This window comes from Papio anubis, chromosome 19, assembly GCF_008728515.1.
Source record: "Papio anubis isolate 15944 chromosome 19, Panubis1.0, whole genome shotgun sequence".
Taxonomy (NCBI): Eukaryota; Metazoa; Chordata; class Mammalia; order Primates; family Cercopithecidae; genus Papio; species Papio anubis.
The window spans coordinates 50,713,093-50,739,453 of record NC_044994.1 but is presented as its reverse complement, the minus strand read 5'-3'; the positions used below and the strand labels follow the sequence as shown (position 1 = coordinate 50,739,453).

Below are 26,361 nucleotides of genomic sequence, written 5' to 3'. Positions count from 1 at the left end.
TTATTCCAAATATTATTACTATTATTATTTTGATTATTCCAATTATTGCATAGCATCCCCAGTAGGGGCTGGGGGAGGGCCCATAAGTGAACGTTAATATCTGTGCAGCAAGAGGCACAAAGGGTTGAATGAAGTGTTATACATGATGCCTAGAATACTCTCTAATCTGTTCACATCAGGTTTTGCTCTCAAATCAATTTCCTACAAACCTACAAAGATGTCTTTGGTTTTCAGGGCTTTGGGGACTTTGGAATGGCAAGTAAGGGATCATGGACCTGCCCTAAGAATGCTTAAAATATGTGCCCTCCTCATGCCACCCTGCCAACCACATTCAGCCTGCAGTCCAAAACACACGCCTACCTGTGAAATCCTAGAATTCCTCAGGGAGACCAAAGGGCAAAAGTTTCCCCTCAACTCTCAGAAAAACAACTTGCAAAATAAATGTTTAGAGATTTTATCTTCAAGTCTATTAAACGTGCAAACAAACCACCAGACACCTGACTTTTCTGTTATTCTGAGTGCTGCACTATACCCCAAAGACTTCTAAAAATGAAATGTTTAAGCGAGGATAAAACAATTGTGTGATCACAGAAAGAAAAAACTGTAATCAAGAGAAAAAGGGCTATATTACGGTGATGCCCCTATATCCTGACACATGGGTGCCACGGGATGTGTATTTTCCCCAGTTACACAGATCAATGTACGGCAGGTACCCATGTTTGGAACCCCTGGGCCCACACACTGTCAAGAAGAAAGGGAGTTTATAGAAAGAATGAAGCCCACATCAGCATGAAAAGTCTTGGCTGGCCCACCAGTGTGAACTCTGGAATCCATTACTACGTCTCTAAAGCTGGACACACACTGGAGATTTTTCCTTGTGTCTGATTCATCCAAAAAGGACATGTTATTATATTTGGATCTCAGGGATCTCAGCCGGGTTAAATCCAATACAAAGCTGAGGGTCTTTTGATTTTTAAAAATCCTCTCTTAAGTTACTGTGTGTGTTAGACTGGATATCGAAGGACTTCTACAGAGAGCTCAGGGCAGGCTCTGTAATAATTAGTAGAGTGTTGTTCCTACACACCCTGCCCCACCTCGACAGGGCGCATGCTTGAGCATTGCAAGTCTTTGCCTCTAGATGACATTGTTTTATGGGTGTATGTTTCTCCTGGTCCCTGTGACCCTGGAGAAAAATGTGCGAAATAATCATGGGGTAAAGGCACAGGGGACACATTAAGAGACTTTACATAGAAGAAAATGCACCTCTCCTGTAATAGCCATGGAGTCAGACCTCTGTAATATTTAACCAGCAGAACACAGGGTCCTTCCTTTACTTTTGCCCTATGCTTCTGACTTTCTATTAGGCAGGAAATGGAGAATCCAATTTAAACCACTTGTCGGCCAGGCACAGTGGCTCATGCCTGTAATCTCAACACCCTGGGAAGCTGAGGCAAGTGGATCATCTGAGCTCAGGAGTTCGAGACCAGCCTGGCCAACATGGTGAAGCCCCATCTCTACTAAAAATACAAAAAATTAGCTGGGTGTGGTGGCTCATGCCTGTAATCCCAGTTACTTGGGAGGCTGGGGTAGGAGAACTGCTTGAACCTGGAAGCAGAGGTTGCAGGGAGCCAAGATCAACTCATGGCACTCCAGCCTGGGCGACTGAGCGAGACTCTGTCTCAAAACAAAACAAAAACAAAAAAACACTTGTCAATAACAGCCACATCTGCTTGGTTTTCCAAATAGGTCAATCTAGTATCTTCCTAGTTTTCAGGGGGTTCAGCACTGCTGTCTATTTGCTCATCCTTCACGCTTTTTCCCTATATCCTTGGAAATCTTTGATTCTTCCCAGGCTCTAGGCAGCCAGCACCTTCTTTCCCTCATCTCTGCAGGATGAAGCACCCCCATAATAATCAGCCTCTCCACTTTCTGAATTCCTACAGTCTGAATACTTAGACCACTCCCTTTTCCATGGAATCTTGTGTCTGTGTTGTTTGTTCCTTTCTTTTTTTTTTTTTTTGAGATAGGGTCTCGCTTTGCCACCCAGGCTGGAGTGCAGCGGCGCAATCTCTGCAGCTTTGATCTCCTGGGCTCAAGCGATTCTCCCACCCCAGCCCCTGTGAGTAGTTGGGACTATAGCCATGCCGCCACACATGGCTAATTTTTTTTAACTTTTGTAGAGACAGGGGTTTTCCCATGTTGCCCAGGCTGGTTGTGAACTCCTGGCCTCAAGGGATCCTCCTGCCTCCACCTCCCTCAGTGCTGGGATTACAGGTATGAGTCACCATGTCCAGACTTGTTTGTCCCTTTTCAAGTATGTAAATCTTAATTCGCCTAAACCGGCTGCACATCACTCAGGGCCACTGTCCATGTCTTACACTAGTGTGTCTTTTCCATGCAACCTTGTACAAAACAGGCCTTCAATTAACATTTCTTGGTTGCTTGACTTCTTAACAAACACTATGATAGGTTACCTTCTTCCCAGGGTTACATGTTTGGAAAATAGTCCTGTCTTGAGTTGCCAAAATGTGGTATTCTCAGTGTGTTTACCTCATACCTGACAATGACACCTCAGAATGTTGACCTTCTTTGGAAACAGGGTCTTCACAGAGGTAACTGAGTTCAAATGAGGTCACCAGGCACAGTGGCTCATGCCTGTAATCTCATACCTGATAATGAATAACTAGATGCAGAATTTATTTTCCACAAATTTTCTTGAACTTGTTTCACTTTCCTCTCTCTATGAAACACAGGGTCATTTTGCATAGTGTACTGAGTTATAAACTCACATACACTCAAAGAAACAATAAAATGATTAAAAAAAAAGAAGTTGTTTCACAGTGAACCTCATTTCTGCAACTTTACCTGATACCAAAAACTGAAATCATGAATCACTTTTGATTAACTAAAAGCATAAACATATTAACTGACTTATAGAGCTGATACCCTTGTGTTTAGTTAAAAACAAATATTCAAATCAAAAGGACACAAGAAATACTAATGTTTGAGGACTAACTTTGGGAGAAAATAATAAAACATTTAATTCCAGAAACCCTGATGAGGCTGTTGGTAATCACTTACAAATTGAAAGTGGAGTTCACATTTAAAAATGAATCTTCAGCTCACTATGCACCATTATAATTTTTGTTTCCAGTTGCTTACATTCTTAGTGTCATTTTTCATGCTTTTGTATGTCTGCTGTTGATATTTTTCCAACCTGAAAAGCTTTTTTTTTTTTTTTTTTTTTTTTTGAGACACAGTCTCACTCTGTCGTCCAGGCTGGAATGTGGTGGCGCGATCTCAGCTCACTGCAACCTCTGCCTCCTGGGTTCAAGCAATTCTCTTGCCTCAGCCTCCTGAGTAGCTGGGACTACAGGTGCCCACCACCATGCCCAGCTAATTTTTGTATTTTTAGTAGAGATGGGTTTTCACCATGTTGGCCAGGATAGTCTTGATCTCCTGACCTTGTGATCCGCCCGCCTCAGCCTCCCAAAATGTTGGGATTACAGGCGTGAGCCACCGCGCCCGGCCCAAAAAAGCTTTCCTTAAATGAAGATGTATAAGCCTCAATCTAGATGCGAATCTTCACACACCAAATAAACTATTAAACAGCTCTCAATAATAATGATTGAGAAAACATTTGTTGTAATTAACCTCAAATTTTTGTGCAGCTGATGTGGAATGAGATAATATTAAAGAGCAATGACAATTATATTAAGTAAGTGCCACCTGGGGATGCAGCAAGCATCAGCACAAACGGAGACATGAGTGCCCCCCAAACTAGGTCTTTAGGGGACAAAAAGTGTGATAGATTACTGCAGGCAATGTGAGGGTGCACAGGGAGACTTTGTCACCGTGCCATCCGCTATGCTGGGCAGCAGTTTGAGACCTCAGCAACCAACGTCCTGGGAGCATGCCTGCCTGCTGCATGGCTCCTCACAAGTGAGCCCAAACCCTAACCAGACATGTGCCGTCTCAATGTAAGAAATGGCATTTGCGTGGAGACAACTATGTGTTCTAGCCAAACATCACTTATTAATTGCTAATGCATTGACACTGTATATATTCTGCAGTCTATAATTCTGAAAAAATTCTAAAAGGTAAATAAGTCCTACAAAAAAACACAAAAGGAGAAGGGGAAAAAAATCACCCTCTTCCATGGTTAGCAAAGTCGTTTTACCGCAGAGCAGTGTTCTAGCACTTCATGTGCACAGGGATTGCCTGGGATCTGGTTAAAATATAGTCTGATTGGGTAGGTGTGAGCTGCACCTCAAGAACCTGCATTTCTAACAAGCTCCCTGGTGATGCCAATACAGCTGGTGGGAGTAGCAAGACTAAAGAAGCTCGAATACCACTCACTTTGCAACGAATTCCAAGTGTGGAAGGGTGCATGGGCTCTCCCATAAAGAACGGAGACCTTAGGAATATCAAGTTGTATGTGGATACTCCCCAACGCTCATCCTGGGCCTCTTTTCACGCAACAGCTTTCCTTGGAGGGAGCTCACACCCTGCCTCCACACACACCTCCCTGACTATTAAAGACCAGGACCTCAGGCTTGAGCACCAGGCAAGCAAATGAGGGCCCCTCCGGCCATCCCAACCTCATTGATTAAGCACCTTGAGGATAAAAATCACGGAAAGTCCCAATCTCCTGTTTTCCATATCTTGTCAATGCAGCCAAATTACTAACCAAATAGCCTAAGCTTCATCCACTCTGCACTGGTTCTTTGTAACCTACAACAAACTATTGTGGCATACACGGTCTGCCCAGCTCGGGCCCCTGCATGCCCCTCCAGTGCCATCTTCCATGTGCCTTATACATGGTGCCAAGTGGAGCAACTATGACTTTTAGTTCTCAGAGCACAGCATGCTTTCTCCTCCGCTAGAAACGCCCCGCCTGGACCCGGCATGCACATCATGTTAAAACAAGCTCCAGTGCCTCTGGGAAGGCTTCCCGGCCCTCAAGCTCCACTCCTGTTGGCAGAAGCCTATCAGTGGTGCAGTTGTTTAGTTCTGTGTCCATTTCTGCTATCGGTCTGGAAGCTCCTTGTGAACAGGGCCATGCCTTGGTCACTTGTGTGCATCACATTCCAGTCATGCAGTGGGTCTGCAACAAAGATTGCTTTACAGGGCACTGAGATGGCCCTTGGGCAGGTTAGGCAAATGGGAAAGGGGGTAATGGCTGGAGTGGGGTAGGGTAAATCTTGAGATTTATGGTAAGTAGATACTGGAAAATATCTGTCTGTCATGAAGCATATAGCTTTCATATGCTGGGCAAGAGCCAGCGCTATTATTTTAAGGTGTAATACTGCTTAAATTTGGGGTAAATTGGATAGAAATAAAATAGCCTTACTTGCTATTATCATCAAACTCTCACTTGGTTATTTTTCTGATGTCATGACTGAAAAAAAGAAGTTCAATAGCAATGGAGCAGAAGCTGAAAGAGAAGGATAATCTGCTCTTAGGGAGTTTGAACAAGAGGCAATTAGTAAAGGATTAAGCTAAGTAAAACCACAGCAGAACATGTAACTGCAGCATGTTGAACACTGAAAACCAGAGGGGCAATTAGGTAGGAAAAACCCACAGTGGGTAAAACACTCACTGGGTCAATGAGCAACAGGTGGAACTGCACATGGCTAATCCCTTGTGGACCTCTTTCTAGAAGAGAAGCAAGGAAAGCAGACTCCAGCCCTTAGACAGAGCATGCAGAGATGTCTGGTAATTAGACTGACCGCACAGTCCTACGAGCCACCCAGCGAATTTCATCTTACTAATGCGTAAAGGTGGGGTAAGGTGACCTGCGGACAACTCACCTCCAAATACGGACAGCTCAGAAGAAACCACAGCCTCCACACTGACCAAAATTAGGATCATGCGGTCCTTCAGGACACCCCCAGGAAGACTGCCTGGAGACTCCCTTACACAGACCCTCCTAAGGCTCCGCGGTCTGCTTCTCTTCTCCTATTTCTTCATTCAACAAATTTTCACTACATGTCTGGCATGGTTGTTTTAGGCATCTGAGATGTGCCAGGGAAGAAAACGGACAAAACTCCCTACCTCTGTGGAGCCTACATTTTACCAAGGGGAGACAGGTAGCAAACAATACCGAATAAATTACTAAAGTTCACAGTGTTAGAAGATGATAAAAACTAAAGAGACAGGAAGCACAGCAAGGAGGACTGATGTGGGGACGTGGAGGCAGATACAGGCTGCAGGGCAGGCACCTGATTTTGTGAAATCCGTGAGTAGCCGCTTGAAGGAAATATATTATGGCTCACTGGAAAGGCAGACTCTAACAGAAATACAACAATTGAATATTTGACAAAGATCAGATTTTTTTTTTTTTTAAATGGATGCCTTGGTTGACTTGACTTAGGGTAACACAGCAGCATCACGGAGGGCATGCGCTCTGGAGTCTGACACACCCTGGTTTGTTTTCCAGCTCTGCCATGTGCAACTAAAAACAACAGGATGTCATCTCTATCAGCTGTAGCAGTGAGGCCTCATGAGATGCGAGGTTTGTACACCCTCTAGCACAGCGCCCAGCACTCGGTGAGCCGAGGCTATCAGCACTGCTCAGACTTAAGACCACAGTAGGTCCCAAAGCCTTCCCTGTCCCCAAGCACAGCACAGGAACTCATGCTCCTGCTCACTTGAGAAGTTCAGAAAAGACAGCTTTATTCTCAGTGGTGCTAAGTTTAAGAAATTAAGAAGTAATAGAATGGTGTCATGACTGTGTTGCTCTGCATATGCGTTCACATTCATCCCTCCCCCTCAGGATTTATCCTATAGTTGCAAAAAATCATTTGCCAGGCCTGGTTTGATGGGCTGCTATAATCAATTTTGACTTGGGGGTGGGGGAGAAAACACAGAGCTCTGCTATTGGAGGTCACTTAGTCTCACACAACTGCATTTGGCAAACGACAAAACTAGGAGATAAAGGGCACTTCTGCCCTCAATGGTGCAGTCGCAATTTCAGGCCTTTACTTCTATGTCTAAACTGCTATACCTCTTAGAGGGCAGAATAATTAATTCTCTTTGAGGATATTTCATAGGCGTGGATATTCCTAGTTTCCAATATTGATTAGATGAGAAGAGACTTGAGTGTCTTTGATGAGTGGATATATATTTTTTTTCCAGGAAATATCCATTCATTCTGCTCCAAGATCAATGACCACTTACCCTTCTAGACATAAGAGTTTATAGTTTTCGATAAGAATGATATTTTTAAAGGTTTCTAAAAGTTGTTTTTTTTTTTCTTCTTTTAGCCACTAACCAAGTGTTAGCCACGACTTTCCTATTAACCAAAAATAGACACACTGGAAAATGTTAGGAGATACCATGGCAGAAGAAAACAAAACTGTGCTGTCTTTCAAAAGATGATCCACCCATGCAATTCTGATGGCCTTACCCTGATTTCCTTATGTCCCCCAACACTACTACTAATTCTATTATCAGTTGACTTGGCTATTATGGGTCTCCTCCACCAGGCTGAAGTTCCCTGCAAGCAGAGAGGTAAGTGGTCACAGATGGCTGTGCAGGCCACTGGCTCAGGTCCTAATGTGCCCTTGGCCTCTTCTATTTGCACTGGTATCTCGAGCAGTGGTCCCTGAGGGGCTTGGTCCGTATTTGCTGAATAAATGAATTTCACCGTGAGGTTGGGAGGCCACTTAGACTCTAACTGGTGCACTTGCCATTTGGGAGCTTGCAAGCTGCATTTTACCTTGCCCACACTTCTCCCCTCTCTTAAAAAATAAGAAGCAAAGCCAAATATAGATGTGCACAAGCATAACAAAAAGGAAATTGAATTGTGAAGCAGATAAAACCTAGGATCCGGCAGACGAAGTGGCTGGGGCTGCTCCCCGCCCAAGCGGGACAGTGGGTTGCCCCGCCCACACTGCTGAGCTGAATCTCACCGCTGAGTTTCTGGGTTTTTTCCCCCTAACCTGGTTATTGCTAAACTGAGATGCTGGCTTTGTCATCAAAGCTTTCAGTTCTGTGTCATGCTCAAGATCAAATTTTAATGGCAAATTTTATCTCTAAAAAGGGATAAATGCATCATCTCTCCAGGGACCCGCAGTTCCACATGGGTGACAGGGCCCTGACTGTGTCTTGTCTTCTCATTCTCTTCCCCGCCAATACCCCCTTCTCTCTGACACTTGTACTCTTCAGCTTTCCTAATATTTCAAGCTAAGTTACTTGTTTTTTCCAGACACAGAGCATTCCTCTGCCATACACACAGTGAAACCACTCACCTGGAGTGGGTGGCCCCTATCAATACATAAATAATTTAATGAAAATTAATTTTTTAAACCAAAATTAAGGGGCATTTTCCCAATCTGATCACCATCCTCATTCAGTCCAATGCTTCAAGACTGTTAAAGTACATATTTAAATATAAATAAACAAATCAAATGAAAACAAAAGCAGGAGGAAAAGAACAATCAGCCTTAAGGAAAAATGTAGCTCAACAAAAACAGACAAGTGAAAGGGAGAAGGAAGTGCCCCTCAATGTCTAGCACAAGAGACACTTAAGACATATTTGGTAACTGACTAAAAGAATAAAGAGAAGACAACTTGTTTTCAAGTAATGAACAGAGCAAGTGACTTAAATAGCCTTTTGAATGAGTTAAACTAAATAGTTACACAAATATAATACCACACAGGACAGTGTCCAAAGAGAACAAATTCCTTTCAGATAGATCCCTCATTGATTAACCTCAGGTACAATTACAGCCCTGAAAACCTCAACAAAACAGGGCAAGAGAGAAAAAGTGAAGTGTATCAAAATGCCTTAAAGCCTGCCATGCCATTTCCTCTAATGAAGTTAGACACTTCCTTCCAGTCTCAAGCCTGTCAACTTAGCATGGCAGATCTCGGCCAGAATAAACTCCTGGATCCAGTTAATTGAGCTAAAAGGGGTCAAACCCTAGCATTGGCAAAGGCTCAAAGATCACACCCCCGGGACTTTCAATGGCTTCTGCCCAAGAATCTATGACCAAATGACCTCTGATAACATGACAGGGTTTCCAGTCACTGGCCTTAGTCAGAGGAGGCTGTTTATAATTGCATGTGATCCTCTCGCCTGCTGCAGGCCAGATGAGTAATAGTGAAGTGAACAAGACAGCTTACATCACTGAAAGCGGTGCGTTTTCCATGTATTCTATGAAACTCCAGAGTCCACTGGACTCCCGGATCTCTGTTTCCACTTAGTCTGAAGGGCAGGGGGGTCTCGGCAGGAAGTGCCCAGGTGCTCCCTGTGACCCCTGTGGGAGGGCATCTGGGTACCGCCTGCCCACATCCCACTGCCCACCTGTGCTCCTGGGTACTGAGAAAACCAGGCCAGGTACAGAGGAAGCACAAATATTTACTGTAGATGAGGGTATGTTGAGTGACCCTTGGGGAATTCTGGGCCACTGGGAAGGCAGTCAAGATAGACTCAGAAAACAGCTGAGAACACGTGCTTCTGCCATGCCCTGAAGGCCAACAGCCTCTGAAACCTCCGTGATTCAAGGTGAGTGAGTGGCAGGCTCACGTCAAGCCCACCTGTAGAAAGGAAAGCCCCGTCTATGTTACTAGCACATTACATCATACTTAACTCAAAGCACATAAGAAGGAAAAGATTTCCATCAAGGTGAAAGAAACAATATGAAAATGGCTTCACATGAAAATTGACTTGGTAAAACCCTAAGAAGTACAGGCAAAAACAAAACAAAACAAAACAAAACAAAAAAACATTGCCTGGAATGAAACATAAAAATCCCAAACAAGCCTCCCATCCCAACAGAACCGTCAGACCACAAAAGCTCCTGTCCCATCACTTGCCTTAATAAGTACATAGAGGCCCCCCACCATCACCACATCCACCAAACAAACCACTTTGGAATAAAACTTCTATACTCAAGTAGCAGAATTCATATAATTTCATACCTGCCTTCATTTTATATCTTTTCATTATATTCCACAGTGATAAGAAAATGTCCCAAACGTGTTGTTTTAAATCAACACTTAGTTGCAATAAATTTTCATAAAAATGATAGGAATGAAAAAGGTTAAGGCATAACATCTGTAACTAGTACAGATGTTTACTTCCTCTTAACTAAATAAAAAGCATTTCTTCTTCCTCTCTTCTTGACTTCACCATCATCTTACTAGATTCCCACAAGAATTAAAGTTCAACTTGTGCTCCTTACAGACATTTAAAAAAAAAAAAAAAAAAAAAAAAGGTCAGCACCCACCATTGTGGCCATTCTTTCTCTTCCTGGTCATTACAGTAATGAAACTCACCAGCCTGGGGCCAGCACAAACGTACTTTAAAATCCCTCTTCCCTTACAGAGTTATTTGTTTCCTTTTGTTTCTTTCACTGGCAATATTTCATTCAAACATGTGTAAAGTACTTTTCAATGTGAAATAAGTATTAAAGAATAAATATTAAAGAGTAGCTATGAAATAAGTACTAAAGAATAACTCAGATTTGACTGTAGGCTTTGATATTTCATATTGTTGATACATTTTTATTGTCTTAGAATTCCAGCCATCTTAACACTTAATGACATCAGAAATACTTGACTGAAAGTAACCTGGCTCATTAATAGGAAGGTGTGGCCTGCATTCATATATTTCAAGCTTTGCCAACATATGGATACACTATAACCAGTTAACTAACAGTTCATGAATCACCACAAAATGAGACAGTAAAGAAACAAAAATCACGTGTTAATCATTCAGCATATTTACGTGTGTGAGTAGGAAGGGTGGGAAAATGATAGAAAACCTGAAGGAAAAATTCAGTTGAATATGTTCTGGGCTTTGACTTTTGTTTTCCCAAACAAAAAATATAATAAAATTTAGTCTAAATCATGTAAGCCAAATTACTCATACTAAGGAACAAAAAGATTTCTGTTGCTACCAAACAAAAATTCAGATATAAGACATGAATTATTCTCCAAGCAAACTATTTTATGGCCTAACATGGTATTTCACTTGAAACCAAGTAGAGCTGGTATCTCCCTCTTCTCCAGGAGGCTTCTAAGTCAGAAATACTGAGACTCAAAACAGAACAGGAAGGAAAACACAACTGTTTCCTCCTCAACCTGTGATTTCTAAAACAGAAAACAGCATTCATAGAACTTCAGTGGTCTCTATTTTCCATTATTTTCAAAAATAAAAGTATTATTGCTTTGGTTTTTGAAAGAAAGGCTGTACATTTTTCTAAATAGTCAAGAAAGATAAGAAGCAAAGAATAGGGGATCAGAACACAGATCCCAATTCTTTTCAAGGCTCATTCTTTGCCTGTCATTCTTTTTATACATAAGGAGAGTAAAATTGACCAATTATAGCTAACTCCGAACACCAAAAAGCATTTAAAATGGAAAATCTTGGTATGTGCTAGAACTATGCTGCTGACATAAAAACAGTATTACACCAACATCAAACTCACACCAAGAACAGATGTTACGCATTCATATAACAAACATACAGTGGTGTCTTTGTTCTTACCTATACTTTTCCTCAAGGCTGATGAAAAACAAGGCTGGAAAGTGTTCAGCTGGGCTAGCGCTGCTCGAAATTTACCTCGGTGACCCTCCGGCTCCCTGGCCCTGTCTTCCTCCTTCCCAGTTTTAAAGCGGTGTCTGTACACACCTCTGCTGACACCGGGGGAATACCAGCAAGTTTTAACACAACTGAGAAGGAATGCACCCAGCTCGCTACTTATACTGATGATTCACTTTAATGACAGGTAGAAATAAATGCTTGTTGGTGGAAGAGGGAGTTGCGTCAAGCTCCACCCCCTACCATAAGGTTAAGTAACTCCACCCAGCTCAGCAATTAGCTTACATCATCACCTGGGGCCTTATCTCCAGGTTCCCTGCAGTTGTTCCTGCAGCATCTCCAAGTGAAGTCCTCAGTGGGCTTACCACACAGGATGGGCAATAACAGAGGTCACGAGGTTTTGAGGATGACTATGTCTGGTGGGGCTGTTTCGCTTATTTAAAGCCAGATCAGAGATTTTGGCATCTCCAACAGTAGAGGTCAGCCCTTCACCCTTCCACAAACTAACTCAGCTTCTACATTCTGAGGTTCTGGCCTTCGAGGCCCCCCCACTCGGCAGATGGGAACACAACTTCCTGGCCCTCCAAAAGCTTAAAGTCTTGAAGAGGGGAAAAAAGCAGGAACAAAAATAACTATGATACGAACTACAACCCCAAAAAGGATCAACAGAGGATTCTGTGTCAGATGAGAGGCAGCCCCGCCCTGCAAATCCGCAGTCTCTACTCTGCATCCCAGTTTTCAGATCCCAGCTGTGTGTCCTCAGGTGTAAATCAGGGCCCTGAAGGTGCTAGCAGGGCTCTACCCTGGGACCCAGCAGCACCATGTCCTCGTTTGAGGGGTAGTCTGGCAACCTGACCACCCTTACTCTATGGAAATTCCAAGAGCAAGTCAAACATGTGCTCTCTCCCTGTGACGGGCACTATGCTACTTCTCTTTCCTCTTGCTGGAAGAAGTCACACCCTACTCTCCAACCCATGCAGCCCTCCACCCCAGCAGATGTGGCTCTAATAGGAAGTGTCCCCAGTTGTAGCAAACAGCTCACTTTCTACTTGCACTCAAATTTGGTGGCATGCTTGCTTGTGAAGTGTTCCTGGCATGTCAGCTGAGAAACCCTGTAAACTAGACTTGCATTTCCCCACAGTGCTCAAACACTGGGATTTCCAGAGGTGGGGGGAAGATGAACGGATCTCCCCTAGAGGCTGGGAGGATTGCTGAAGGCTTAGAGGAGCAAGTGGGCACCAGGGTTCAACTAGAAACATTCACCCTCCTGAAGACAGGGGAACAGTGTCAACCATTTTCAGTCTTTTTTTTTTTTTTTTGAGACAGGGTCTCGCTTTGTCACCCAGGCTGGAGTGCAGTGGTGCAATCTCACACAGTTTCTGCCTCTGGGGTTCAAGCAATTCTTGTGCCTCAGCCTCCTGAATAGCTGGGACCACAGGTGTGAGCCATCACGCTCCGCTAATTTTTGTATTTTTAGAGTTCTGCCATGTTGCCGAGGCTGGTCTGGAACTCCTGGCCTCAAGTGATCCACCCACCTCGGCCTCCCAAAGTGCTGGGATTATAGGCATGAGCCATGGTGCCCAGCCCGTTTTCAGTCAAATTCTTAAAACAAGAGGAACATCTCAAGTTTTTAGTCTTCAGCAGTTGAGGATACACAAGTGCTGAATAGCCTAAATTTAAGAACAGGATTTCCATCATCTTTGATTATGTCTAAAACTATCAAATTAAGCTACAATGTTTCCAACTTACACACTAGCTGGAAGGTTAAAAAAATAAGAACCACAATACACTATAAGAAAATGTACCTAAACAAGTTGAACAAGTTTTTCTTTATTTATTTTTAACAATTTGCCTATTCCCTTAAAGATAAAAAGCATCTACATGTCCTACCAAATGTTACCTCACTGTGATGGGCTTAATTGTATTTGCCCAAAATTCCTATGTTGAAGTCTTCAACACTTCAGACTGTGACTGTATTTAGAGAGAGGGTATTTAAAGAGATAATTAAGTTAAAATGAGGTTAGTAGGTGGGTTCCAATCCAATATGACTGTGCCCTTATACGAACAGGAGATTAGGACACAGACAGGTACACAGAAGACCCGGGAAGACCCAGAGAAGCCATCTGCAAGTCAAGAAGAGAGGCCGCAGAAGAAGCCAACCCTGCTTCATCACAGGCTCTGGACATCCAGAGCCCTGAGAAAACAAATTCGTAGTATTTAAGCCGCCCAATCTGTGCTACTTTGTTATGACAGCCCTGGCAAACAACTACAACACTAATTAAACAATTGTCTCCCTCTGAAAATTGATATTAAAAAATTGAGACAATTGACATTTCTAATAACCATTCCCCCATCAGCATACACTTCACTTAAGTATGCTCACTTTTGCCTTGTCCCATGAGGTTCTGCCTCAAAAAAGTGCATGGAAAAAACCTCATTCTGGAAGGAAGAAAAGGCTACATTTGATCTTTCCAACTCCAATTCTGCCACTTCCATTCTAGGCAAACTGATCAAACAAATGGTGTACATCCACCTCCCTGCCACCTATGTCATTTTCTCTAACCCAGAGAAATCAGCTTCTGCCAAACTTGCATTAACAATGCAACTGGAAAAGAGTCAGTGACTATCAGTACCAAATGAAAACATGGTAAGCCTGGAGGGAATGCTGGAAGTCTTAGTTCAATTCCTTTTGTCTAGAGGAGAAAATTAGGGCCCAACCAAAGCAGTGCCATGATCTATCGACAGAGGCTAGAGAGTGGACTCAACCCTCATACCAGCTCCAACACAGTGTTACCACCCCTGCCCCCACAATACTATTCACTGAGGGAAGGCTGAAGCTATTCTAACCTCACCAGTGTCCCAAAATGAAAACTGCCGCCATGATCACCAGGCTATAGTGAAAAGAGACAAGGATGCAGATTATCAGGATAACCCATGGAAGATGGCCAGGTTCTGAGAGTAAGTCTAAAACCAGCTTTCTTTTACCGGGGCACTACTGACATTCTATGGCTGGGTAATTCTTGGTTGTGGGGGATTCGATAGGTCTGGATTTGATGAAGAAAAAGTTGCTGGTGTCTTAAGACAGATACTTCAGTTTTATAATCTGGGCAGAATGCAATAAGCAAAAGGAGAGGAGGGACGAGCAGCCTCCCTAGAACTTTCCACAGCCCTCGCCGACCAACAAGGTCACTGAAGGGACACCTGGGAAGACCAGGGGTGGGTCTCCCAGAAGTCTGGCAGTAGGAGAGGATACTTTCATTCTTGCTCTTATCCCTTGGATTTTTTTCTAAACTCAAATTTCAAAATGAAGTTAAAAAGTCAAGACATTCCTTTAATTGTATATTACTTACACTTAAATGTAAGTAATAAGCCATCGTTGGATGGCACCTAACACTTCCAACAATATTACTCAAAAAATTGCTCAATACTGTTGACTACACTTAAAAGACTGGGCGGTTTTTAGGGTGTGGTTTTATGAAATACCACAAAGGGTCACAATGGATCAGCTTGTTCCAATGCAAAGCAAAGGAAGTATATAAAAACAGTTAACTCACCTGTAGGCAACACAGCCAAAAGGAATAAGAAAAGCATGAAGACTGACTTCATTCAAAACAGGATTTTATTAAGAACATAAAATTTGAATTTTATAGTATTTCAAAGATGGTTCAGTTTTTGTATTTTGTTTGCTCTTGTTTTTAATCTTAGGATTTGTTAGTAAGATCATCTTGATACTTTCCTCTAAAAAGTCATCATGAATTTATCCATACTCTGCAGCCTTCGAAAAGTATGTTTTTTAAAATAACATTACAAGCTATCATAAAATGCTTACCATAAAATAGTTTAAAAAGCATCATTCTAAAAAATATCATAGTATGATTCCAAATTCATAAGCTATTTCCATGCACATAAATAGAAATATAGCCAAAGGACTGGACAGAAATAAAATTAAATGGTAACTAATTTATATCCCGGTGGCTATGTGGCTCTCCAGGTAGATTAATGCTTTTATGTTTTATCTTTTCCAATATCTAAAATAAAAATTGCTGAGATTAGCTGGGCATGGTGGCACGGACCTGTAATACCAGCTACTCAGGGGGCTAAGACAGGAGGATCACTTGAGCCCAAGAGTCATAACGCTGCAGTGAGCTGCAATCGCACCATGGCACCGCACTCCTGGGTGACAGAGCGAGACCCTCTCTCCATAAAAAATAAAATTAAAAATAAACAAACTGCTAAGAATGTACTATATCACTTATTTTAACACAGTGAGTAACCAAATGAGAAGAATTCAGATGCTGAGGGTGGAGGAGACCCAAGTTTCTCTATTTTGTTCAAAACCAGCTACAGTAGAGGAGAAACTAGGACACTTGGAGGGGGAGGAATAAATTGAACAAAACAAAGATAACATGACACAGGCAAAAATCTTTACATAACACAGGCAAGGTTTGGTGATAACAACATAGGCTTGAATTTCCTCACACGGTCTTAAACCCCTCCTAACTCACGTTCGCTTTTTCTTCCAATGCCTTACAAAAAAGGACAATGTGTGGTTTGCATGCTTCATAAGGTCCTACAATCAACTCACTATATCAAAGCATCTGAAAGGCAAATTGTTTCGTCAAGAAGGGGGAAAGGTCTCTTGAATCTTTAAACACCATTCAGTAAACACAATATGATGCACCTCTTCTGCTCAAAGCATTTGACAAGACCCAAATTTATATCCTCAAAGCATTTAGAACCTGGCAGCTTACAGACAGTTCCTAATTTATGAAACCTTGTGTTCCTAATGTTTAATTTTTAGGGCTGTTACTTAGGATCCTGATCACATTTTCACAGGAAAGAAAGACCTCAACCTTAGTGAAATCTTCCAGTCCCTTAGGCTATAAAGACCATCTAAATGCAAATGACTCTGGCCCTCTTTTGAGCTCCATTCTCCTTTACCATCATCTTCACACCTCCACTTGGAGGTCTAAGGGATGTCTTAGACCTAAAAGGAGTAGTGATCCCACCTTCGCACTGCTCCCCAGCGCATCTGTCCCATCTCAGTGGCCCCCAGCCAGTTCAATAGGAAATCTCCTCAGTTCTGCTCTTCCCTTTCTCTCTTACACATCCAGTCAATCAATAGATCCTAAGGGCTCCATCCCCACATTTAATGACCCACTATCTCCTCCTCTCCATTCTGAATGTTACCATTTTGGTGTTTAAACCATCCTCTCTCACTTAGGCCTCTGCAGCAGCCTCCTAACTGGCCTCTGGGCCACTCCCACTTGCAACAATAAATCACACCAAGCCACTCCTTTCTTGCAACTCTCCAGGCTGACTTACTACAACCTTAAGCAGGAAATGCACATTCCCTGGCACCCACACAGCCCTAAAGAGCCATGGCTCCTTTACCTTCATCTCCAGCACTCCCCCATGAACTCTCTCCCACCCCTAGCCCCACTGACCTCCTGGCTACTTCTCAAACCTCTCAAACTCACTTTCATATGCTTCTCTACAAACACTCCTCCCCCAAATCTTCAGGGCAGCTCTCTTCTCTTCTGATGATAGCACAGTGAGTCTTTGCGCTGATGGCAACATAAACTAGTATCACACTTTAGGAAAGCAAATTGGCAATCTGTACCAAAGGTATTTAAATCCTAATATTCCTTGATTTAGTAATCCCATTTCCAGGGAGGTATCATAGGAACAGAATCCAACTTAAAAAAAAAAAAAAATTCTTGTTTTGCACAAAGATATTCCCAGTACCTTTCTCTCAACAGATATGATTAAATAGAATATTGTACATTCAGAAACTGTTATATATTACATATTGGAATAAATGACCAAAATAGACTATATCTATGTTATGATGCTAAATACAAATATACATTCTCTCCTAAAAGACAACTAAAAGGAAAATGCCAAAATATTAAGAGTGACTGATGTTCTTTCTGTTGTTTTTTTCTGTTTTTTTTTCCTCTAATTTTTTCAGACTTAGAAAAATGTGTAATCTTCACAATTAGAGTGGGAAAATCCCTTCTTGTTTTTAACAGAAGGAAATTATGCTGTAAGTAGTTGTTAGCTTTCCAAGTCAACACAGAAAAGACATTTAAAAGCACAATGTTAAGATTAAAAGGTGCTATACAAGATACACAACGAATCAAATGAGAAAAACATACAACAGATGAGGAGTTAAACTGCCCATTGTACAAATAATTCTTATTAATTAATGAAAATTAATAGGTCAAAGGAAAAACTGACAGAAGGATGTGAGTTGGCACTGGATAAAAATGGAACTATAAATACAAGAAGAGATACTTGGCCTCACTGATTGAAGACATAAAATGAGATGTTTTTACCTTCCATAAGGTCAAAGATGAAAAGACTGATAAAATGGGTTAATATTGAACTAGGGAAAAAGTGGTACTCTCATCAACCACTACAGCTAGTAGAAACTAGTAGCAAGACTCTGTCTCAAAAAAAAAAAAGAAAAAAAAAAAAAAAGAAACTAGTGCAGTACTACAGAAGGCAATTTCCCAATGTCTATAAACATTGTAAATGTTCTTGTCCTTTGATCCAGGAATTCAACTATGGGAATTTAGCTACAGAAACCCTCACACATAGATATATCAAGAAACACCAGGCTGGGTGTGGTGGCTCACGCCTGTAGTCCTAGCACTTTGGGACACCAAGGCAGATGGATCACTTGAGGTCAGGAGTTCCAGACCAGCCTGGCCAACATGGTGAAACCCTGTCTCTACAAAAAATACAAAAATTAGCCAGGCATGGTGGTGCATGCCTATAGTCCCAACTACTTGGGAGGCTGAGGAAGGAGAATCACTTGAACCCGGGAGGCAGAAGTTGCAGTGAGCTGAGATGGCGTCACTGCACTCCAGCCTGGGTGACAGAGTGAGACTCTGTCTCAACAACAACAACCAAAATAAAAAAAAGAAAAGAAAAGAAAAAGAAATACCACAGAGTTTTAAAAACATGACAACCATCAGAAAACATCCTAGATCTATTAATTAGGGAAAAAACCCCAAAGCTCTGTTGCAATCTAGTATTTCCAGCATGATCTCGTTTAAAACAACAGTGACAACAACAACAAAACACACACACAAAACCGGAGTAGCTAATGTTTACGGAATCCTTACTATATGATAGCACTGTTCTAAGTCTTTTAAGAGCACCACCTATTTTAATCTTCGCAGTAACCCTAACAGTAACAGATAGGCACTGTTATTATCCCTGCTCTAAAGATGATCCCACTAAGGCTTGGAGTGATCAATAGAAGTTTCCATCCAAGTGGCCCTCTGAGTGTACATTTCTACCTCTCTCTTTCTCTGATTCAGACTAAATATCACATCCATAAGAATCTTGGGAAAACAAGACACAGTACCATCAAAGGAACAGATGTGGGATGGGCTTGGGTTGAAAGAAAAACAAAACCAGGGGACTGCTGCTATACAAGCAGTATTCTCCAGATGCTGGAAATTCAAAAGAAACAAGTTAAGAGATGGAGTCGAGAAATTCAAGGGGCTAGAGTGACTAACCCTGGGGCAGCAATCAGGTGATTTATCAGGAAACTTCACTTCCTCTCTGCTTTTCCCATTGCTACCTTGCATTTCATGCAGGCCGAAGCAGGAATGTGGTCCCACGACTGAAGTGCAGGCAGCTCAAGAGAGCAAGTAGGGCCATGCATGAGCACACCTGAAAGGCCACCTCCTGGCCCATCCCACCAGGCCCTACATATTGCCTCAACCTGGCTCATTCCAGTGAACAAAAGGCGACTGGGAGGAACAAAGACGAAGACCGGCAGACCACCAAGAACCGCCGATGATGCCAAAGGGGCAGGCAAACGGGGTCTCAGAATAAACCAAAGAAGAATGTTAAATATGCACAATTAATATGCTCGTAAAATCTAAGAAGATTATCAGTGCAGCAAAACAAGAACAGACTAGAATTAAAACAACAACAACAACAAAAAAACCAAATCAAGATCTAAGAGAAGGAGCCAGCATGTTTAACCTCAAACCACAGCACTGCAGCTTCCTTTATAGGAAAAAAAATGGGATGTGGTTAACACTCATCACTGGTGGGTGACTTGGAAATCCCTGCCCCCCCCCCACTCTCCCACCATTCCACATTAACCTCCACCCACTCCCTGCTTAACATACAGAATGAACATTTTCATCTTGTCCCCACACTCACACATTTACACATGTGGGCACAGGAGGAATGTGTCTTTTACAACTGGATATTATATATTTTTCTACACATTGCTTCTCATTCATCAGGTTCTCATAGAAACTTCTCCAAAGCCAACTCTGATACAGCTCTAGTTCTCTCATAATATTACATGGTACAAATAGTCCATAAATTGGCCGTTTTTCAACTGATGGACTTTCATGTCTTCAGTATTTTGCCACTATAATGGTACAATAAACATCCTTATACATATGACTTTGCACATACTTTTATTTCTAAAAGACAGATAACTGAGGACAAAGGCTGCTTAGAAGAAAGGTGTAATAGTTTTTTATTTTAATATACACTGACCATCTGCTTTTCAAATAAGGCCATGATAATTCACATTTCCATCAGTATTATGAGAAATATTACCACTCATCACTTCTATTACAGCCTTGCTATCAAAAAGTGTTATTTTTCTCTATTTTTACCAATCTAATGGGTTTAAAGTAATGTCTCATTGTTTTAATCTGCACTTCCCTAGCAAAAATGAACTATTTTTCATAGGTTTGCTGGCTGTCTGCATTTGTTATCTGTAGATTCCATATTAATATTCTTTGTCCATTTTTCCTCTGTGGTTTTCTTAACAACTTGTAAGTTTTAAAAAAATTATAGATAGTAACCCCATGTCTGTTTCAAACATCCCTCCTTGATCCATGACTTAATTACATAACTTCTGCCATAGAAAAGTTTTAAAATATATTAAAATATATATTCAGGCTAGGCGTGGTGGCTCATGCCTGTTAATCCCAGCACTTTGGGAGGTTGAGGTGGACAGATTACTTGAGCCCAGGAGTTCAAGACCAGCCTGGGCAATATGGTAAAACTCCGTTTCCACAAAAAATTAGCTAGGTGTGGTAGCTGATAGGGTTTAGCTCTGTGTCCCCACACAAATCCCACCTTGAACTGTAATAATCCCCACGTGTCATGGGAGGGACCCGGTGGGAGGTAACCGAACCATAGAGGCAGGTTTTTCCCATGCTGTTCTCATGGTAGTGAATAAAACTCATGTGATCTGATGGTTATAAAGGGGAGTTCCCCTGCATACACCCTCTGGCCTGCCACACGTAAGATGTGACTTTGCTCCTCATCCACCTTCAACCATGACTGTGAGTCCTCCCCAGCCACGTGAAACTGTGAAAACTCTTTCCTTTCTAAATTGCCCAGTCTCAGGTATGTCTTTATTAGCAGCATGAGAACTAATTCAGTGGGTCTTGCCTGTAGTCTCAGCTACGTGGGAGGCTGAGGTGGGAGAATCACCTGTGTCTGGGAGGTCAAGGCTGCAGTCAGCCCTGATCACGTCACTGCACTCCAGCCTGACAGAGTGAGATCATCTCAAAAAATAAACAAAAAGAAAATATATGTTCAAAGTGTGCCTCTTTTTATGACTTGTGCGTATCAAATTTTGCTTAAACATTCTCCCTCACTCCAAGATGATACAAAATAGGTTCTTACATTTTCTTGTAAAAGTTGAATTGCTTGTTTACATTTAAGTGTTTGAAGATTCCGGGATTTATTACTGGTTATAATATAAGATAGAGGTCTGTGCTGGTCCCCCAACCCCCTCTCCAGATAAAGGTCTGGTTATGCCAGTACCATCCTCAACAGTACTGAGCTATCATCTTGTTATACATTTACTCTCTTAATGAGACACAGCCCTAGATTCTCTAGTCTGTTCCACTGAACTATTTATGTAATTCTGGATCAATACCACATTGCTTTGATCACGAAGACTTCTTATTCTTAGCATGTTGTCATCACTTGTAAGCCAAATCTGCCCTCACTGGTTTTCTTTTCCATATTTCTCTTGGCTCCTCTCAGGTAGTACGTATTTATTCTTCCATAAAGACTTCAGGATTATTTTCTTCCATTAAAAAGAAAACCCACCACCACTTTGGAAATTCTAACTGGAATCACAAGAATTGTACTCATTAATTTTGTAATAAGATATATTCAGGCATTACGTGTTTTAATTTCTCTAGATTATATTTCACATTCTTGACTAAGAAGGTTACAGGTATTAGTTCAATGTCTTCCTGGGTTATCTGCTGCTATTGTGACAGAAATACTTAACTTCCATTTTTAGGTGCTTGTCTTCAAAACACAGAAAAGATCATTTCTAGAGACCTAATTTTTATCCAGCTTCCTTGACAATTGTTTCTGTTGATTTTAGATTTTTTACTAGATGCTCTTGAGATTTCTAGACATATGAACATTTCATTGTCTTACTACACTCACAAGAAGCTCTAAGATAATATTAAATAACAATTGTAAAAGATAAGATTCTTCTCTCATATCTAATTTTAATTGAATAGCTTTAGTGTTTTGTCTTTTAGGAAATATCTGCTGTGGGGTGTGTGTGTGTGTTTGTGTACATACATATGGCTTTTATGTTTAAGTAATTTATTTTTATTCCTAGTTTGCTTTCTCAGATTGTACTATATTAGGAATGGCTACTAAACTTTTTCAAACAGCTTCCTAGCCTCTACTAACTTATTCACATATTCCTCTCCTTCAATATGATTGTGTAACAATTGACGATAGTGATGAGTTTCTAATATTTAATCACCCTGGTATTACTGGAAAATAACTATTGATTATAGTGCTTTAGCGTTTTGATGCACTCAAAAGTCTATTTGTTAATAAATTATTTTAAATTTCTACATTTACTTTCATAAATAATATTGACTTTTTAAAATTCATCAGATTTTTAAATTAAAATTTTGCTGGTTTTATAAAATGAACTGGGAACCTTTCCATGTTTTACTATGTCCTAAAAGAGTAAAAACACTCAAATTTTCTATTTTTTCAAGCCAGCGTGACCAACATGGAGAAACCCCATCTCTACTAAAAATGCAAAATTAGCTGGGCATGATGGCACATGCCTGTAATCCCAGCGACTTGGGAGGCTGAGGCAGGAGAATCGCTTGAACCCGGGAGGTGGAGGTTGCGGTGAGCCGAGATCACGCCACTACACTCCAGCCCGGGCAACAAGAGCAAGATTCCATCTCAAACAAACAAACAAACAAACAAAAAACAACCAAAAAACCAAAAACAAAAAACCGCAGCTGGAAATCCACGGATTCCTGGTGCCTTTCGCAATGGTAACTTTTATTCACCTTTGCTATCTCTTCTATAGTAATTGGTCTATTCAACTTTTCCATGCTTCTTGGATCAACTTTGGTAATTTGTATTTTCCTAAGAAGTCAGCCCTATATTTTCAAATGTGTTGCCACAGGGCTGTATGTCATGTTTTTCTATAAAGTCTACTGATACCTCCTGTGTCTCCTTTCTCATTCCTATCATCTATTTCTTTCTCTTTTTTTTTTTTTTTTTGAGACAAAGTTTTGCTTTTGTTGCCCAGACTGGAGTGCAATGGAGTGCTCTTGGCTCACCGCAACCTCTGCCTCCCAGGTTCAGGCAATTTGCCGGCCTCAGCCTCCTGAGCAGCTGAAATTACAGGCATTCGCCACCATGCCCAGCCTTTCATTCCTATTATCTAGTTCTAAGTAAGGATGATTTCTTTCTGTTCCTGAGTTAGGATAATGAGAGTTTACTTTATTGGTCATTTCAAATAACCAGCTATTGGATTTACTTAACTTTTAAATCTTATCATCTTCTAATTCCTCCATCCTAGTTTTTATATTTTTTTGTTGACTTAGTTGATCTTTTTTCTAATTTCTTAGGATGCAGACTCAATTCTTTACTTTTAATCTTCATTAAATAATGATAGTTCTTTTTTCCAGGTGATATGCTCTACGATGCTTAGAATTTTTACAAAGACCAAGAAACCTCAGATGAAAATGTTATGAGTCACAAGGCAAGTAAGCAATGGAACTAACAGACTAGTTGTTGGCATTCTAAAAGAGGAGGGGGAAGAATAAACTGTCCCTAGTGGGGGCGGGGGCGGGGTGTGTAGAAAGATGAGGAGGAGGAGGTAGAGGAGGAGGAAGTGGAGGAGGAAGGGGGCAGGAAGGGGGGGAGGAGGGGGGCAGGTAGGGGTGCAGGAGGAGGAGGAGGTGGAGGAGGAGTAGGGAGGACAGGAGGAGGACGAAGAGGAGGAGGAGGTGGAGGAGTAGGGAGGACAGGAGGAGGATAAGGAGGTGGAGAGGAGGTAGAGGTGGGGGAGGAGAAGGTGGAGGTGGAAGAGGAAGAGGAGGAGGTGGAGGGGGCGGAGGAGGTAGAGGATGTAGAGGAGGAGGTGGAGGAGGAAGAGGAGGAGGGAGAGGAGGAGGTGGAAGAGGAGGGGGAGGGGGAGGAGGAAGGGGAGGAATTGCTTCCATTTCCTGAGTGCAGGCCGAGTTTGAACATTAAATAATCTCTTATCTATCATCTTTCTTATCCCATTGTTAGGTTTTCACTCTTCATTTCACAGTTTGGGAAAAATGTTTGGGTTCATATTCAGGCTTAAAAAACTAACAAGCAAACAAAAAATTCCCACTAGAATGAATCCTGCAGTCAGACTACATTTAGCCTAATTTAAAAACTGCTATTAAATATCTAGAATCAGCGTTCCAAAGCGAAGGTACCCCATGATCCTGAATCAGCAAAGATTCACTCCCATGTCACGACCGTGAGCTCACTCATGCAGAAGTGTGGCCTAATATATCAGATGAGGAGTATTTTCAGCACAGCTTGATATACAGCTCTGTTAATCAGAGGAGCCAGTCATTCAGAACCCACTCCTTCTCCCGGTTCAGAAATGTACCCTTTTAAGAAGTGACCTTGTCTATGCGATAGCTTCAGACAGCAATTCTCAAAATCCAATGCTGAAGGGGCAAAGTGAATCTGCCTCTCCCAGGGTGAGAGGCTCTGACCTCATTAGAAAACTGTCTAAGGCCAGAAGCAAAGCTGCTACTATTTTCTTAATCCTCACTACAGGGAATTTTAGATGACTTAAAAGGTCTCAACCTGGCCTGGGGAACTTGAAAATGACACTCGAATAAAATCACATTCATTTATGCTCTACTAATTCAGAATTCTTTTCATGATCTGTAAAGAGTTTGGACTCACGTTTCCATTTTTAGACTCTATGACAACAGGCTGAGAAGGAGGCTCAACCTACTTATGGGAACAAATTTTAGAGGCTCTGACTCATGTAAACAATCAACGTGCTAATAATTTATCCGTTAGAGCAAATACTTCTATTTGGGTTGCTACCATAAGTCCTTGTAAAGACCAGAACCAAAATGACAATGTTCATATGTCCTATATTTAATTTTTTCACTTTGTTCCTGAATACTTTCCCCCTAGTGAATCCCCCCAGTGAATAAAATGTTACTATTATATTAAACCCCCCTTATAACAGGTACTCTTTGGTAGTGGGAAGCATTTAATGTTCCCAAGGGTTTCTGAGACCAGTAAGGAAATAATAATATCATTCTGCTCTTGTTGTTGTTGTTGTTGAGACGGAGTCTCACTGTCACCCAGGCTGGAGGGCAGTAGTGTGACCTTGGCTCACTGCAAGCTCCGCCCCCTGGGTTCAAGCGATTCTCCGTCTCAGCCTCCTGAGTAGGTGGGACTACAGGTGCTCACCACCATGCCAGCTTTTTTAATATTTTTAGTAGAGGTGGGGTTTCACCATGTTGGTCAAGCTGGTCTTAATATACCTCCCTTCTCTTTAAGTTATGTCAGCTTTTGGGGGGAAAGGTCCAAAATTCCATCTTCCACGAACAAAAAACCCAAACTGGATCCTGCCTAAGCAACCTCAGATCCTGATCAAGAGCCAGATGTCAGATGACACAGGTGAGCGAGAGCAGAGGCACGGCCAAGGGTGTAACTGTACACCAAACATCACTGGGGAATGGGCACGGCACTGCCGCTACTAAGTCACAGAAATGTTAAAAAGGTGGAACGGGGCCCAGGGACCCTCGGCTATCAAGTCTCTTAAAACCTACTGGCTGGTCTGCACAGGACCGGCAGCCCAAGTACCTTCATATATTCCTGCTGCACTAGAGGTAACAACCCTGTAGGCCATCCGCCCTCACTCACATCTGTGCACATGACCCTGCCTGCCTTAACCCATTCTTCACGGAGGAAACTACAACTCCAGAACTGCAAGTAAGAGAGTTTCAAGGACCCTGCATTGGCTTTAAACAAGCACTCTTTCCAATTTCCCAGAAAAAAACCAAAAAATCTTTAAAATAAGGTATTTGGTTGATTTCCCTCTGCCTGACCCCCATACAGCACTCTGGTTTTCATCTGTGAAAATCTAATGGAACAATCTCTGTTTTCCAAACTTCCATGATATACAGCTACTTGTCATGGTTAAAATATAATACAGCACTGGTTGGAACTTCCAGATATCCTTGTATCTTTTGCAAGCACTTCAAATTTCACTTCCTGGTGAAAATATTCTATCTGATTCCATTCTTAGCAAACAACCGTATGCTAAAGCTTAAAGAGAAAAGAGTGGATGTGAGAACAAATGTATGTTTTCACAATGCAAAGGACAACACGGGAGACACAACTCAAAGGGCTTTTTCTTGTGCACAGGATGGGTGGGAGAACTGAGCGCCTCTGGATCGTCCCTTATTCCATCACACTGTAGCAAGTGGTGTACCCCAACTGCCTGT

The 26,361-nt window shown here is 41.8% G+C and overlaps 1 protein-coding gene across 14 annotated transcripts in view; it reads right to left on the bottom strand.

Annotated features, from left to right (window-relative positions):
• NEDD4L (NEDD4 like E3 ubiquitin protein ligase) overlaps nt 1–26,361 on the bottom strand; it is a 365,913-nt gene that overhangs the window by 171,506 nt on the left and 168,046 nt on the right. Inside the window, exon 1 of one of the 14 annotated variants that reach the window (XM_009192808.4) lies at nt 11,501–12,884. The exons of 12 other annotated variants lie outside the window; for them this stretch is intronic. The gene's annotated coding sequence lies outside the window, so the exon portion shown is untranslated. Of the gene's footprint in view, nt 1–11,500; nt 12,885–26,361 lie in introns of those variants that run through there. One more of the 14 variants, XM_003914415.5, reaches the window with a different exon arrangement.